At 50.5% G+C, this 7,429-nt stretch overlaps 1 pseudogene across 1 annotated transcript; it reads right to left on the minus strand.

The window, feature by feature from the left end:
• Positions 1-5,069: 5,069 nt before the first annotated feature.
• On the minus strand, positions 5,070-6,020 carry LOC309585590 (olfactory receptor 14J1-like; annotated as a pseudogene). Its single transcript has one exon. The product of its transcript is annotated as an olfactory receptor 14J1-like (transcript).
• Between the last annotated feature and the right edge of the window lie 1,409 nt (positions 6,021-7,429).

Raw genomic sequence — 7,429 nt, forward strand, 5'->3', positions numbered from 1 at the left:
TCTGAGTGAGAAAAGCACTCGAGATGGTGAACAAAGAGATGGGGCAGTTTCCTGATGCCTGAGAAGGATGTTCTTAAGATAAACAAAATTGCCCAATCAAAATTTATAAAGAAATGACATTTATTATGTGACCGAAATATCGGTTTTAAAAGCCACGATGGAGAAAAGCAGCTCCGAGCCCGGGGTCGGAGCTGGGTGAACACGCATAGATCTGATCTCTGTCGCACCAGACCTCCCAAGTTCACGGATGCTGCTTTGGCTGGTCCCTTCTTATACATTTTTTGGGCAGAGTCTGAATTAATTCTATTCTTCTCGTCATTTTAGCATATTCATGAAGTTTTCTTGTCCCAGAGTTGGGCTGCACAAAGCCCTTCCTGGATCCCAGGAATTGTCCATCCTGGGTGATGAGTGGGCCATTTCTGCTGATGAATGGGCCATCTCTGCTTCCTGGAACAGTTATTTTTAGTTCCCGGGATGTCCGATTCCTTATCAGATGAGATGTAGATATCAGAAGGTGGCAATCAAGTCGTTATGGTGCAAATGTCCCGGTGATAAGATCTAACCCCACCTGGGTGGAATCCTCACTTATTGTGAGAGAACTTCTTTTAGTGTTGTGAAATTTTTCTCTCAGCCGGGCTGCTGAAGGGATTTTGAAACTCGGTCTCTGTAGGGTCTGATTACACTCCAATTTTATACATAATAGCACGAATTACATACCTTATTTATAACGTTCTCAACTCAGTGGCACAAAGTCTGCTTTTGTTCAGACAGGAATGAAGAGGAAAAATGGCAGAAATTCATAACAGGGACGATGAGGAGAAACATTGGGCTGTGCACACATTCAGTCCAAGCAACATCAATGCCAGGTGTGGTCTAAAATTCACGTTTGTGCTTTATTAAAGCCACGCACTGTATTTATGGCTCTCAGTGAATTCTGTATCCAAAAGGGACACGTTAGCTGATTCAAAATTAGTTGGATTTCTTTCCTTCTCCTGTAGCAGTGCCAGTAGGAGAGGTAACAAAGGCAGTTCCCTGGCCTTCAGACATTGCACAGAAGTGGGATCCATAGATACAAACTCAGGCAGCCAAACTGCAGGTATTTCATTCAGGGCCTAAGACATGAAGCTAGGCTTCTTTTAATAAATCACGGACAGGGATGAGCTCCTGACATTAATATTGCACTCCTCCCTCTTTCTGCTGAGACAGTCTGGCCAACACGAATATCCCTAATACAGATCCAGGGCTCTGGTATAACAGCCACCCCAAAAAGCCATAGTTCCAGCTACCTTTCCTTTCTTTGCATCATACCAGGAGGAATCAAAAGGAATGAAACCTATTTCATTTATTATTACAGGTGAGAACCCCTCTAAGTACATAGGAAGAGAAGTTGTAGTTTGTAACCTTGTTCTCCATCTAGAAGTAAAACAGGGGCTGGTGTGAGGCAACGAGGGCAACAGAGAAAAGAAACTGAGGGATGTGAAGCCAAATTTTCAAGCATTCCAGGCAATCACACCACTCAGGGACATTCTACAGCTCAGCAAATCACATGCTGGAATGCAGTGGAGTATGGAGTAGGGCAATAGGGAACTGCTGAACCAAATAGGTGCTACAGCCTCTTGTGCTCAGGCTCTTAGCCCAAAGTATGTTCCAGCTCCAACTGAAGGGCATTCTGAACCAGAAGAGCACTGACCTTTTTGATTTTGGCAGTTCACAGTTCTCAGACAGCAGAACGTCTGTGGCTCCTCTCATCATTATTTTTGCTGTTTTCACTACTGGCCATCAAGTTTCCTGCAGTAGCCATCCATGAACCCCGGATCACTACTACATTAATAACACAGAACATGGCTCTCAGAGTGCATTAGTGAGGTACCAAGAGAAAACCCAAATGATGATCCTCCTCACTGAAAAGGTAACAGACAAAAAAAATAAAAGTGTGAAAATACTTTTTAAAAGATGGCTGAAATGAGGCAAATTCTTAAAATTAAGTAAATGTCTGAAATGAAATTTAAGCAAATTTAACTGTTGCAAAGTATTCTGAATACACATACAGTACAATATACTAGAGTCCAAAATTAGAAAAACTTCTGGTCATGGAAATATGGGGTAAGGGATATGTTTATTTGGAACAATCAGCTCAGCAGAGATCTCTTTGCTACAAATATCTTGAATTTAATTCTTCTGCCTTGATACAATCTCCTGAGAAAATAAAAAAATAAAATAAAAATCCTACAGGAAAAACTTGTGTTGGATGCAATCTATTCACTCATACCTGATACAAAAGTCTAATTTATTCTCTTGATTTATTGTCTTAAGGAGAATGAATTAATTATTCTTCCACTCAGAAGTCTATGGCATCAATCCTTGAGTTGAATCAGAGAAAATTCAATCTCTCATGAGTTCCCACTCCATTTACTTTTCTTGTAAGTGTTCTGTTTTGTTGAAGTGAAAGCTCCTCTGGACTCAGGCCCAGAGGGAAGCCAAAGCACAGGGGTTGAATTAAAACCTTTGGACAAGCTGAGATACATGAAGTCACACCAAAGTGAAATAGAAATACAGATTTTTTAACCTTTAGTAGAAATATATGCTAAGTGCCTTAAACATTGAAAAGCTGCAGCAGAGACCTTAAACACAGTTCTTACTGCAGCAGTGTTACCTTTTCACAGAATTCTTTACTTTAGACAAAATATGGATAGAATGACACTGTTCACATTTTTTACATAGAGCGTTCACGTAAACAATAAGAGCTGATAGAAACTGCATCCGCAAATCTGTGTAATACCTGTGTAACACTGGTGTGAGGCTTACGACTGTTAGAATTAGACCAGGATCGGTTAAGAAAAGGAAAACTGGAATCGTGTGTTAATCTTATTGGTCAATTAACAAATATAATCCATAATTCTGTAAGACAAAATATAGAGTCTAGAGCATATAGAGCATATAGAGTATAGAGCATATAGAGCATATAAAGCATATAGAGCATATAGAAGAAGAAGAAGAAGCTGTTTTTGCCTGTTGTTGCTGTTGCTGCTTGCCTTTATCATGTAACCCCCTTTGAACTCTGCCTTCAAGAAAGCTGTGAGACTATGAAATACAGAACTCAGCAGAACAGCAGCCTCCTCTGCTCTCTCACCCTGGTCCGGGAAGGAAGGGTACCCCGTCCAAAGCTCAACAGCGCAGAGCCCCAAGGCTGCTGTGGGCAGCAGGGCCCAGGGGCCGTTCCCACCCGCAGCGCTCCTGTCCTGGGCTGGGCCTGCACAGGGGCTGGGGCACCATGGCTGGGGCAGCGGGGCACAGAGGGGCCACGGAGCCGCTGCCGGGGCTGACAGCAAGGCCAGGGACACACAGGGAATTTCTGGGCATTGCCTGCGCTGGGCAGGGCTGAGTGTGGGGAAGGCAGAGCTCAGCTGGCCTCGGTGGCTGCAGGAAAAGCCGAGAGCCCGAAGAGCCCCCGTGGCTGTGCTGGAGAGCAAGGCTGGAGGAGGGAAATGCGGGGCTGCTGCGGGATGGGGAGGGGGATTGAATTCCAGCAGGCACCAACGGGGGGCTGAGAGACTCAAGGGCTCCTTGGCCTGAGCCTGTCCTGGAAAGGTCTCTCAGCCCTCTGTGCCCATGAAGGGCTCCAAGGAGGAGCAGAGCTCATCTTGGCAGGACCCTCATGGAATCCCTGAGGGACAAATGCCAGTGCCTGCCCAGCCTTCCCAACATCCCTGACATCAGAGGCCTTTTCCACATCCCTCGGTTCCAGGTCAGTGCCCAGAACACAGCACAGCCTGTCCAGGTCCTGGGGGCGATTCCCAAGGGAGGCAGCTGTGATTTCTCCCCACAGACCCACCACTCCGGTGTCTCTCTGTGCAGCCCTTGGCTGTCCTGAGCACTTTCCCTGGAGCCTCCCTGCCCTGGACGTTTGTCTCCATGCAGTTCTCAGCACAGCCCAGCAAAGAATTCAGGTGCTTTCCCAGAGGACATTACTCTGGCAGTGAAGCAGCCTCAGGGCACTGTTTGTGCCCCTGGAATTGTGCCAGCCCCGAGTGCTGCTGATGGTGTTTGTGCTCACTCGGGTTCATCTCCCCACACCCACTCGATGCACTGCTGAAGGCTCCTCAGGACACAGCAAACACGGACTGCTGGCCTGGTCACTTGGTGTCCCTCCGTGCAGGGACAAAAAACCTCCTGCAGGGGAGGGCAGAGGCCAGTGCTGGGATTGCTGGTGGCAGGGGCTGGTGTGGGACACTTGCCCTGGGCACCTTCCCAGGCTGTGCCCGGAACAAAGGCACAGCCCAGGCCCTGCTCTGCTGCTCCCTCAGGTCCATCCCAGGAGCTCTGGCTGTGCCAGGACACTGCTGCCTGCCCCCCCTGCACACTCCCCCCCTGCCCCTGGGCACTGGGGTTTGCTTTGCCAGGGCATTCCTGGGGCACATTCCTGGCAGCAGCTCAGGAGGAGAGCAAAGCCTTCCTGCCCTGCCCCCAGGAGATGCCCTTTGCTGATGGAGCTGCTGTGCTGGAGCCCGGCTGTGTCCCAGCAGTGCCCGTGGCCTGTCCCTGCCTGTGCTCACAGCACGGACACGCAGCAGGACAGTGACCGAGCTGCCCGAGCACTCCGGCCTTGCACCCTCAGAAGGGCTGGGAAAGGGAGTGTGGAGCTGGGAAGAGCAGAGGTGGGAAGAGGCTGGGCCATTGTCCCTGGCCGTGCTGCTGTGCTGGGAGTCTCTTCCCTCCAGCTCTGCCCACAGGCACTGCCCCTGCAGAGCCAGAGAAGGGCTGAGGAACAAACCTTGGACACAAAGGTCAGGACAGCCCCTTGTTTTGATTCAAAGGCACAGAGAAGAAGCCTCTGGAAAGTCTTTGTATTTCAAAAGAAAGGTAGATGTTCATGTAGAAATGCAAGGAGTAGTACTACAGTACTTTATAAAAAGCAGAATAACACCAGAAAAAGAATAAGAAAAAGCACCAATGAAAATATGGACAAAGGAAAAAGAAGGCCAAGATTGTAAAGAGTTACATTCTGAAGATTCTGGAGCAGAAAAGAGAGAGTTTATTGCTTCTGAGAAGCATCCCAATCATCATTTTCCTCACATGGCAGAAGGAAATAGAAAGATTTTAACTTGTGAAAAGTATCCAGTCCTCACTTTCCTCAGGGCATCCCTGAGCTCCTGGTTCCTCAGGCTGTAGATGAGGGGGTTCAGGGCTGGAGGCACCACCGAGTACAGAACTGACAGTGCCACATCCAGGGATGGCGAGGAGAGAGAGGGGGGCCTTCAGGTTGGAAAAGATGCCAGTGCTGACAAACAGGGAGACCACGGCCAGGTGAGGGAGGCACGTGGAAAAGGCTTTGTGCCGGCCCTGCTCAGAGGGGATCCTCAGCACAGCCCTGAAGATCTGCACATAGGAGAAAACAATGAACACAAACCAGCCAAACACCAAACAGGCACTGACAGCGATGAGCTGAGGTGGGATTTGGAGCAGGAGAGCTTGAGGATGTGTGGGATTTCACAGAAGAACTGGCCCAGGGCATTGCCCTGGCCCAGGGGCAGGGAAAATGTATTGGCCATGTGCATGAGAGCGTAGAGAAAGGCACTGGCCCAGGCAGCTGCTGCCATGTGGGCACAAGCTCTGCTGCCCAGGAGGGTCCCGTAGTGCAGGGCTTTGCAGATGGACACGTAGCGCTCGTAGCACATGATGGTGAGGAGGAAATCCTCTGCTGAGAGGAAGAAGAGAAAGAAAAACACGTGAGCAGCACATGCTGAGTAGGAGATGTGGCTGGTGCCCCAGAGGGAATTGTGCATGGCCTTGGGGACAGTGGTGCAGATGGAGCCCAGGTCGGTGAGGGCCAGGCTGAGCAGGAAGAAGAACATGGGGCTGTGCAGGTGCTGGCCGCAGGCTCCGGCGCTGATGATGAGGCCGCTGCCCAGGAGGGCAGCCAGGGAGATGCCCAGGAAGAGGCAGAAGTGCAGGAGCTGCAGCTGCCGCGTGTCTGCCAATGCCAGCAGGAGGAAGGGGCTGATGGAGCTGCTGTTGCACATTGGCTGTGTCTGGACATGGGCATCTGTTCATGAGGAATGAAACAATGAAGAGTTAGAGGAGATCTGTAACCACAACCAAATCAATTTCCTGTACACCCTCCCCTGGAACACACACAGACACCCTTTCGTGTTTAAGAGTTCTGAGGTTTTTGTTTTTAAGCTCCCCTATATCTCTCCTGGTATTCTTGGATATCAGAAATCCTCAGCATTTCTGCTGCCCTCAGGGAGAAAAGAGCAACTTTTGCAAGGCAAGATGATGAGTGGAGACTCAGGGGAGGTGCTCTGTCATTCTGACCTGCTCAGATTTTCTCAGTTTCACTTCTCTCAAATGTAGAATGTTCACCCTCCCATGTTTCCCTTAAAGATCACCAGGTGCTGCTGGGAGCAGATGGATCCACCACAGACCCCCAAATGTCCGTCCCTCTCTCAAGGTCTCAGCACCACATTCGTAGCCGAGGACACCCCTGGCTCATTTCACCAACCCGACAGCATTTTCACACTTGTAGCATCTCTGCTTTTCTCCTCTCTCTGGGCCTTTCAGATAACACAAAGATGCTCCAGGACACGTTTGCATCCTGGAGGAAACTCCCAGCTTGGAAGGAAACCTCGGGGAGAGAGCCAAGAGTCCCAGAGCGGGCACTGGACGAAGGGAGATTGAGCTGCTGCCCTGGCTGCACTGACAGCCCTGCCCACAGCCGGGCTCTGGGGCCAGCGTCACCCTGAGCCAGCTGTGCCCCCTCCCAGAGCCCCCAGGGCCGGGCAGCTGCTCCCAGCCCTGTGCTCTGCAGAGGGAACCGGGCCCGGGGCTGCAGAGCTGCCCCACGGCTCTGCTGCAGCTCTGCCTGCCCAGGAGGGGCTTCACGCCTTGGACCCCCGGCCCTGAGGGCAGAGGCTTGGCTGAGGGAGAGAGGAGGGGAGGGGGCTTCTTCAGAGGGAGGGGCTGCACTGGAGGGGATCCTGTGGGGATCTCTAAACTCTCCCTGACACATTGTTGGCTTTGTTTTCTCTCCTTCCCTGATCTCCTCTCTGCTTCCTGGGGATTTTCCTCCTGGAGCTGTTTCCCTGTGCCTGATCTCTCCCTGCCAGCACTCACAGACCCCAAATCTCTGTGCACTCTCCTTGGCCCTACAGAAACCTGCCTGTGTGCAGGGCACTGGCTGGGGCAGGTTCTGTTTGCAGCTTGGAGAAAGGACAGCTCAGACTGAGCCTGATGGGTCCAGCCAAGGTGATGCTGGTGCTGTCCATGGGCACGGGAGTGGCTGAAAGCACAGGAGGGATCTCCTGTGCACCTGCTGATCACTGAAAGGAACAGTTTGGATGTCCCAGGGACCTGACAAAATTCATAATACCTTTAATATTTATCCTCCCTCCCCACCATTCTCCAATGGCAGGAAACTGAAAACAAAGTC

Source organism: Coloeus monedula, assembly GCF_965178545.1.
Source record: "Coloeus monedula genome assembly, contig: HAP1_SCAFFOLD_73, whole genome shotgun sequence".
Lineage (NCBI taxonomy): Eukaryota > Metazoa > Chordata > Aves > Passeriformes > Corvidae > Coloeus > Coloeus monedula.